Below are 10,912 nucleotides of genomic sequence, written 5' to 3'. Positions count from 1 at the left end.
TGTCCTGCAACATTGAAATCTTATTTAATGACTAAATGGAAATATATAAGAAAAAACATGGTTTAGAAATAAAAAGCCTCTAAGAGTCTAAATATAAGCTAGGGAGATTATAATTGACAAGAAGCCATTCAATTCAATCATTCATGCGATCAAGATTTACAAGGATCACAGGTAATAAAGAGAATCAGGAACCTTAATATCATACGATTATAAACTTTTCAAGTGTGACGCAATCTTCATCAGGTCCCACTCGAGGTGATTCCTCCTCCATCCCTCTCAAATTAAACATTGGTTTCCCACATCCCGACGCTTGTTTGCTCTCCAATTGTGATTGAGACTTGAGGCCTTAAAGAGTGGATCCCCTCTCCCTACCACCGCTGACCCGTTCCACGTCAACCCATCTTTACCAGAGTAATCCGGAAGGATTGTCTATGATTTATTTTCCAGAGCCGCCTGATACCTGTTGACAGACCATTGCTTTGGCTTTGTTATACTAGGAATGCAATCCTAATTTGTTAATTATTCTAGCTGAGATCGAAGTGATTAGGATTTGAGCTGGAGCAAAAGTTTTCTTTTTCCGACAAAGTAGCTGGAGCAAAAGTTGGCTTCCAAGTGTAGATAGGCTTTAGAAAAAATTATTTTAAATAAACAACCAATAATATCCTTGCTTGAGTTCAAGGAGGAGCAATCTTTAGCTTCTAAAAAGATCAGAAGTGGAGTGCTTTGGTTTTTGATGCACATGTTATTGGAGAGAGATTTTATGACATGTTCTAGGAGTAGAAGCCGAAACTTTGGATCCAGTTTTGTATATTTCATTTATTAATGAAATTTATTTATCTTCTATCTCTGGATTTATCCTTCTATATATTATAGTTGGTGCTTGTTCTTGGTGATCCTAGGCTGGTCGCTCCTACTCGACGAGTAACCATGCCATTTGGTATACTACGAGATGGTTCAAAAATTTTCTGCATGGTATCAGAGTCGGATGGAATTTTGTACATGGTATTAGAGCCAGAAATTTTCTGACAGGAATCTTGAGCGCTTGGTGGTTTATTGCATTTATAACTTTGCAGTGTTCTTGAGCTTTTTGTAATTCTCGTTATTTATGTGCAAGCATTTGAACACCATCTACGATTTGTTGTGCCCTTGAGTAAGCCGATCTTATCAGCTAAATCTTATACTACTACACCTGTAGTTTTTGCGATGGAAAAGTAGAACAGCACCAATTATTCTAATTAGAGTTCTTGCATCATGCCATATTGATGGAGCAAGAATTGTGGGAGTATGTTATTACTTCTTTCCTCACCTTGTAAATAGTCCTTTTTACTTTCGATAAATGCAGGGTGGTTTCACCTCCCTTCTCCTCAAAAAAGGGAAAAGAAATTGCCAGAACAACACTTTATCTTCTCGTTATGGTGGATGAGAGGAGCTTTACTCGTATTTGAGATGTTGATGAGCCCAAGAAAGCTTGAGTATTCTTGTTTATGAACCATAAGAAAGGTGAGCCAATTATTTTTCTAGTTATCTCTGCTTGACAAGCTAGATGGTTAGGACTCGAAGTTGGATCCTGCTATGGCTATACAGACAATCTTGAAGCTACTCCAAAAATTTTAGTAGTTAGAGGATGCTATATATGATGTAGCATCAGTTCGTTTCTTGATTCAGCTATGTGTAGGTGCACATGTGTCTGAGTGAAAATGCATAGATACCATAGCAGAAGAAAATAGTAGAGTGATAATTAGGGTGCAGGCAGATGCAGATGCATGATTTCAGGCACAAGAAGAAATGGCAATGCAAATTCATTGGTGCAAGTACCATATTAAGTGATTATTGGAATTTGTGGTTGTTCGATATTTCATCGGTCTTAGTTAGATTTTTTACATGGTATCACAGCTATATAGAATTTTCTGCAATACCTAACTACCAAGTACCAATTAGAGTGAGAGTCATAACTGATTTATTCTCCAATAGTTCACATCTATTCATCTTTATTTACAAACAATGTTCCGAACAATATGAAGTGGTTCCATGCAAGTAGCCATGTATAAATATATCTCAAAGTACATATATACAAAATGATGAGGGAGACTACTGATAAGAAGATTAAAAGTTAGCAAATGCTGAAAACACAAAAGATACTATTTAATGGCTAAAGTCAAGAATCAATGCTTATTCTGCAATGAAATGCAGCAAAGTCTCAATCAACCATCCTGCATCGGATGTCACTTTGAGATGAGGTTCGTTTATGATCTGACAACTAGCTTGTTTCCTTCCTCGAAGAGAAGGGAGAATATGATAGCTTTCCCTAGCCTTTGATGGAACAGAACCCCAGTAATACAAGACTTCATAAATAACTTACATCCACTTTGAGGGCAATACAAAGAGAACTTGGAAATTCCCAAGTAGATTGAAATATTCAGTGGTCAATCAGATCCGGTGAAGCCCTTGCAAAATAACAAAATAATGGTGTAGCTTGGCCAGAAGTGCAGGGCTTGTGCTGCAAGGGCGACTCATCTCATAGCTTTCTTTAAGCTTAAAAGCTTAAAATAACAAAATAATCAGTTAAAGCGGCACTCTTGTAATTTAAAAGTAATTACCAGATTATCCAGCAAGTGTTATTCTCAGGAGAGCTGAGAAAATATACATCTACACATTCACCTACACTCAGGCCTCAGCATGCAGATTTTACACTTCTCCTCCAAATTAAAAATGTATTCTAAAATCAAGGAGTCTCTATAGTGATAGTGACCAGAATTTTCAACTACTTCACAAAGCTAAATTGGACAAGGTACTTAGAGTCATGCTATAAGTGGAGTTGATACTTGAACACTAAAATCATAGTGTAGTAAATGTGAAGCTGACTTGGGATACCAATGAAAGAAGCAGCAAGCAGCCACTGATAGCTACAGATAACTGCTCACAGTCACAACTAATTATGTCTGAAACCTCACCCAACTCCCCCATCGAAGCCTCAATTTTATTTCTTTTTCATTAAAAATATAAAATATAATTAGATCAAGGGAAAAAAGTTTGTTGCTTATATTAGTACTGTTAGCCAATGACAGCATTTATCTCTTGGACCACCTAGATAATAGGCACATGATTTTTGCCCTGATCTCTAGCCAATATATATAGTTCAGATCTAAACAAAAGCACTAACCATAACCATCCAGGCTTTTGCCCAACTATTTGGGAATGGCTAGACAAAGAGAACATGCATAATCCATGTAATTTGAGTAGTTATGTGGAGATTCCAATTTCAAAAATTATTTGCAATGTATATTTCCTAGATAGTTTGTAGTTACTAGTCGATCACTAATTTTTAAAGATAAGAAGCTAGGTTTGGTCAAGAACATAATTGAATGAGACATAGAGGGTAAAATACTCAGAATTTTCATGCAAAAAAAGTCTGATTCAGATGGATGGGAACAAATTTAGTTTTCTGTCTGCTGAAAACCAAGTCTTTCTTATAAATTAATAAGACAAAGTCCAAGTTAGATAGGAAGAAAACAAAGGGCTGATTTCTGTGCATTGACTAACCTGTGGAGAACTTTTCAAGCAACTACTGTTGCCGTCATGGCTCACCAACTTTGTTCATGGGCTGCAGTTTTCAAGCTGCCATTACAGCAGGCAGCTACTTCTTTTATAGAAGATCAAACTGAATTCATCAATTACCACAAACAGAATTAAGGTGTTATAGTCATTAATAATGTTACACAAACATTGTTATAATGGTAATATAACAAATATCCACAATCATATTTGTGGAGATGTGTGGACAATGTTCAATATAATGGTAATATAGCAAATATCCACAATCATATTTGTGGAGATGGGTGGACATTGGACAATGTTCAAGTTAATAAAAAATATATTTTTTTTTTATTTTGATTTCGATTTTTTTTTTATTGTCTATGTTAATACGTAACAAGGTGTTGAGATCACACGCACCGGATAGGATAGACCTAGGCTTTTGATCTAATGTCTAATCTCTTTGAGACAATTCGCCAAACATATTACAGGCATAAATAAACAAAGATAAAGAAACCAAGATTTACGTGGTTCGGCACAAGGGGCCTACATCCACGGGGAGGAGGAGCAATCCACTATAAATCCGTCTCGAAAAAATAGGTACAATATGAAGTATAAAATACCCAAAATCGAAATCAACAAGAAGGCAACAGAGTATCGAATAGAAGGCAACAAAGATCCAATCGGATCTACCAATCTCAGTCTCGGCAATAGATCAAAGGTAAGAGAATACCTGAGGCGAAGATACCTTTCTCAATCCTTGGCAAAAAATCAAGATGAATACCTCCTTACCAACCGAAGAAGCGTTTGGTCATCAGCACAGGGCATCCGTGAAACCGAGAAGGAAGAAGAAAAGTAGAACACCAACCAAAAGCCTTCATCCACTAGGAACTCAAGAAGAAAGAGAGACGACACACCAGGGAGAACACCAACAGAACACCAGCGGAAGAATGCCAGGAAGAACACCAGCGGGAGAAAGCCAAGAACCAAGCCCACGCAAGAACACCAGGAACCACCGCGCACCCTTTAAATAGAGGTTCATCCGAAGAGGAATTCTAAACTGTCACGAGAGATAAACAAGGAAAGAATATATATATATAACCGTTTTGCAAAAACCCCTTGATCTCTCTATAATTTTGGAGCAATATATAACAATCCTCCTCCTTGCGATAAATATTGTACCTTTTATATCAGATGTGGAAAAAAAAAAATTTTATAACCTCCTCCTCACCACAAGCCCCGCAGGGCATTACCAAATGCTTATACCAATCAAGTTCAGGAAATTCCTAAACTTAATTGCATGGATTAGTTTAGTGAACATGTCAGCCGAATTATAGGCAGTGTAAATTTTCTGAAGCCTGACATCACCTTTCTCTACCAGATCTCTGATGAAGTGATACCTGACATCTACATGCTTTGTTCGTTCGTGATACATCTGGTCTCTGGCAAGGTGCAAAGCACTCTGACTGTCACAATGAATGTCCAAACAATCCTGTTCGAGACCCAAATCCTGTACCAACCTTTTTAGCCAAATAGCTTCCTTTGCTGCCTCTTTCAATGCCATATATTCTGCTTCAGTGGTAGATAAAGCAACTATAGACTGCAAAGTAGCCTTCCAACTGACTGCACATTCAGAAAGAATAAACACATATCCGGTCAAAGATCTTCTCATGTCCAAGTCACAAGCATAATCTGAATCACAAAATCCTGTAACTATGCAATTACTCTGTGCAGTAAATATCAATCCCAATTTAGAAGTGCCTTTTAGATATCTAAGTATCCATTTCACAGCTGACCAGTGAGCCTTTCCAGGCTTATCCATGTATCTGTTTACAACGCTTACTGCCTGTGAAATATCAGGTCGAGTGCAGACATCGCGTACATGATGCTGCCAACTGTGCTCGCATATGGCACTCTAGACATATATCTCTCCTCATACTCAGTTTGAGGAGAGTTTTTGGCAGAAAGTCTAAAATGACTGGCAAAGGGGGTAGTGACAGGCTTAACTGTAGACATACCAAATCTGTCCAAGACTTTTTTAATATAACTATGCCGAGTAAGGAAAAATCTACCTGACTGCCTGTCACGAATAATCTCCATTCCAAGTATCTTCTTTGCCGGTCCAAGATCCTTCATATCAAATGCAGTACTGAGCTCGGCTTTCAGTTTCTGGATGATTGACATGTCCTTGGTTGCAATTAACATATCATCCACATATAATAACAAATAACAAAAGGATCCATCTGAAAGCTACTGGTGATACACACAACTGTCATATGGAGATCTACTGTATCCATGATCGACCATAAATCTGTCAAATTTACGGTACCACTGTCTTGGAGACTGCTTGAGACCATATAATGATCTCTTGAGTAAGCATACATGATCTTCTTTATTTGGAACCTCAAAACCAAGTGGTTGTTGCATATAGATCTGTTACTCTAAATCACCATGAAGAAAAGCTGTCTTAACATCTAGTTGTTCAGCTCCAAATTTTGAGAAACAACAAAAGCAAGTAACATACGGATAGAAGAGTATTTGACTACAGGAGAAAATACCTCCTTGTAATCAATACCCTCCTGTTGACTGTATCCTTTGCTACTAACCTGGCCTTATATCTAAAATCTTGAAGAGTGGCTCCTTCTTTCCTTTTGAAGATCATTTGCAGCCAATTGCCTTCTTACCTTTTGGTAATTTGACTAACTCTCAAGTCTGATTCTTTCTAGAGACTGAAGTTTTTCAACCATAGCCATGGTCCATTTATCAGCCCGTGAACTACTAATAGCCTCCTGATATGTGGTCGGCTCATCACCAATGGTGTCTGCAACACTCAGAGCATAATAACTAACTCAGCACAAGCAGAATCTCAAAGTCATACCTTTGAGGTGCTCTGATCTGACGCCTGGGTCTTCGAGTGGCAATACTATCAATTTGATCCTGATCTTGTAATGTCACCTCCTCCTGAGTCTGAATCTCTGCATCTGTCTGTTGTTGTTGTTCATTATAAGTATCTTCACTTGACTGCTGCTACTGTGATTTAACAGTCTGATCAATATCTACAACAGTCCTATCCTGCTGACCCCGATCCTGATCTCTCTGAGAAGAATTAGGCTGTAGCTGCCTTGAAGCAGTGGTTGTCTCATGAAATGTCACATCCCTGCTGACTAGAAATCCTTGAGATCCAGGCTCTATGCACTATAATCTATAGCCCTTTACCCAATATGCATATCCAATAAATATGCACTTTTTAGCCTGGGGGTCCAACTTTCCATCTCTTACATGTGCATAAGCTGGACACCCAAAGATTCTGAGTACTGAATAGTCTGCAGGTCTTCCTGTCCACATCTCTTCCGGAGTCTTCATGCTTAATGCTGATGCTGGAGATCGGTTTATAATATAGCAGGCTGTGTGAGCGGTCTCTGCCCAAAAATCTCTACTTAATCCAGAATTAGATAGCATAGATCTGACTCTTTCTAATAGTGTGCGGTTCATGCGTTCTGCTACACCATTCTGTTGAGGTGTACCAACTGTTGTTCTATGTCTAATAATACCTTCTGACTTGCAAAAGTTATCAAATTCTATAGAACAAAATTCTAAACCATTATCAGTCCGAAAAGTTTTCACCTTCCTTTCAGTTTGCCTCTCGACCATAGACTTCCACCTTTTGAATGTTTCAAATACATCACTCTTATTTTTAATGGTGTATATCCAGACTTTTCGAGAGTAATCATCAATAAAAGTAAGTATATATCTTGATCCACCCTTGGATGTAATTAGGGCAGGTCCCCATAGGTCAGAATGAATATAGTCTAATATACCAATTATCCTATGCACGCTTGTACTGAAGCTGACTCTGTGTTTTTTTCAAATATGCAGTGCTCACAGAATCCAAGTGCACCAATCTTCTGACCACTCAGCAGACCACGTCTGCTCAGCTCCTGTAGACCTATGTCTGAAATGTGTCATAGTCTCTGGTGCCATAAATATGTCAACTGCTCAATAGAAGATTGTATTGCTGATGCCTGACCAACAACTGTGTTGCCATCCAGGTAGTAAAGGGTGCCACTTAATTTATCTCTCAATAAAGTTAATACCCCTTTATTGATAGTTATAGATCCTCTACTCCATTTGTCCTCATATCCTGCTCTGTCAAAGGCATGTATTGAGAGAAGGTTCCTTTTTAATTTAGGAACATATCCGACATCATCCAATATGACCACGGTATTTGAATTAGATTTAATTTATATCATTCCAATACCTTCTATATTACAGATACCATCATCTCCAAGAAGAATAGTACCATCTTCACAAGATCTAAAGGAAGAGAACCATTCCTTGTGAGGTGTCATGTGGAAGGATGCTCCAGAATCCACGATCCAAGTGTCAGCATGACTAACACTGCAGGCAGCTATAAACACTGCATCATCTGGTATACTGCTATGACTTCCTGAAGAAACTGCAATTGATGCTGTATCAAAGATTGTTCCTTTATCCTTTTGTTCCTTCTCCCTTTTAGATTGTAGAAGTCTACATTCAGATTTTCAGTGGCCTGGCCCTTTGCAATAGTGACAAATACCTGATCTTTTGGGCCTAGTCTTTGATCTATTTTTGGACTTACTTCTACCCTGTCCCTCCTTTTTCTGTTCATCTCTACCTTTAACAGTAAGACCTTGAGCTGGAGTCTGAGCCTGATGCTGAAGCTGTACTTTTAATCTAAGTTCATTGGATAACAAGGTAGCTTCTACTTCTTCAAGACTTATTGTTTCTCTTCCATAAAGCATGGTAGTGGTAATATGCTCAAAGGACTTAGGCAAAGAGTAAATTAGAATCAAAGCCTTATCTTCTTCATCTACATCGACACCAACATTTACTAGATCAAACAGAGCTTATTATACTCATCCAAGTGATCCTTAAGTGAAGTTCCTTCTGTCATGCGAAATGTGTGTAATTTTCTCCTCAAATATAATCTATTAGTCAGGGATTTTGCCATATATAAACTGTCTAGTTTTTTTCATACACTTTTGGCTGTATCTAGTTCCACAACATTGCGTAGGACTTTATCACTTAAACCTGAAAACAAGGTTCCTAGGGCTCTCTCGTTAATTTCTTCTTTAGCAGCCGCATTATCTTCGGGATTGAATCCATACCCTTAAGGGCTTTTGCTACACCTTCTTTAACCAACAAATATTTCATCCTTACCTTCCATAGTGAAAAGTTTCCCGTGCCATCAAAGACGGCCACTTCATGCCTGATGGTGGTGGAGTGAGAGACAGACGTTGGATCATTAGCCATTGAAAAACTTTGTTTCTTGTCACCAGCCATCCAAGTGCTCTGATACCAATTATTGAGATCACGCGCACCGGATAGGATCGACCTAGGCTTTTGATCTAATGTCTAATCTCTTTGAGATAATTCGCCAAACACATTACAGGCATAAATAAACAAAGACAAAGAAATCAAGATTTACGTGGTTCGGCACAAGGGGCCTACATCTACAGGGAGGAGGAGCAATCCACTATAAATCCGTTCCGAAAAAATAGGTACAATATGAGATATAAAATACCCAAAATTGAAATCAATAAGAAGGCAACAGAGTATTGAATAGAAGGCAACAAAGATCCAATCGGATCTACCAATCTCAGCCTCGGCAATAGATCAAAGGTAAGAGAATACCTGAGACGAAGATACCTTTCTCAATCCTCGGCAAAAAATCAAGATGAATACCTCCTTACCAACCGAAGAAGCATTCGGTCATCAGCACAGGACATCCGTGAAACCGAGAAGAAGAAGAAAGGTAGAACACCAACCAAAAGCCTTCATCCACAGGAACTCAAGAAGAAAGAGAGACGACACACCAGGGAGAACACCAACAGAACACCAGCGGAAGAACGCCAGGAAGAACACCAGCGGGAGAAAGCCAAGAACCAAGCCCGCGCAAGAACACCAGGAACCACCACGCACCCTTTAAATAGAGGTTCACCCGAAGAGGAATTCAAAGCTGTCACGGGAGATAAACAAGGAAAGAATATATATATATATAATTATTTTGCAGAAAACCCTTTGATCTCTCTATAATTTTGGAGCAATATATAACAGAAGGCCAGGTAATATTTTTTTATTTTCCCTGCTGTTACTTTGAACCATGGTAGAGTTTGATCAGGGGAGGGCAAGAAGGGTAGAGAATGACAACCCTGCAATTAAATCCTGAAGCAGATGATTTCAATGGATGCAATCGGGTTTTGCCAATTTTTTCAACAAAATAACAATTTTTTCATTAAAAAAAAAAAACACGCAGAGCTAATATGAGATGAGCATCTGGACAGGATGTGGGGGTGACTGGATTTAGTGTAGGTAGCCATGTTGCACTCATTCTTGAAATAGGGTCTGGGCCATGTGATGATCCCTGAGTGGTTTAAAATCCAGTCACAAGCACTTAGCATCATTAGCCATCCGTCGTCCATCCAAATTAACTGTTTGATCCACCTAATTTACATTGTAAAGAATCTGTTCTTACAGTTGGCTTAATCTAGTTCGAAGCTGCAAAGGCCTCTACATGCTTTTTTGATTAGTTTTACACAAATGATTTTACTGGTTGTGCAAAAGGCCTATGTTTGTTCCACCATAAGTTGCAGAGATAAGTACAATGGCGAAAACAAAGATCAACAAGTGCAGAGTATAGAAAAGTCTTAGAGCTGTAACATAGAAGCATTTCGGTATCTCAATCTTTTGCCATGACAGCAGATATTACAGCAACTTGCTGTGTTCACATTCTGATATAGGTACTTTCAAGGATCACTATCATACAAGTTGCACAGTACTAGTGGGTTGCAACAGATCTAAAGATCAAATATTTCTTTTGCTCTTAGCTTATCTTCAACATAAGGGAAGGAAAAAGGGCTGCCTGTTGTCCAAACCCCCAGTACCTACTAAAATCCTGATTAAAATAATTTCAACATAAAAGCTGTAAAAATGCTGCATTGGTAATAAATGTTAAGAATCCTAATAGTCACGCAAAAAAAAATGCATAATTCTTATAGAAAAAATAACAAAAAAAAGTGCTCTTATTCATGTTAAGATCAAAAAGGATATGTCAATGACAACGTGCGAATCAGAAAACTATATAGAATGCAACATATCAAAAAATACTAAAAATGCCAATGGTTCTTCTGACGAGGAAAATGACAAGATGCTGCCTAGTTCCAAAACTCGTCCGTTACTAGCAATTCCTTCCTCTTCTATGGGAAGCTACTTGAGAAGCTAGATCTAAGGAAGTCATTCAAGAAAGCAAGCATTGACCTAGGGAAAAGGTATGTTTTGAGCTCATCAATCTTTTGAAAGTTGAAACCTTGAAAAGGATGTCTTTTAATGCATTGATATTAGA

This window comes from Elaeis guineensis, chromosome 7 (assembly GCF_000442705.2).
Source record: "Elaeis guineensis isolate ETL-2024a chromosome 7, EG11, whole genome shotgun sequence".
In the NCBI taxonomy this organism is placed as follows: domain Eukaryota; kingdom Viridiplantae; phylum Streptophyta; class Magnoliopsida; order Arecales; family Arecaceae; genus Elaeis; species Elaeis guineensis.
Note: the sequence above shows the minus strand (reverse complement) of the source record.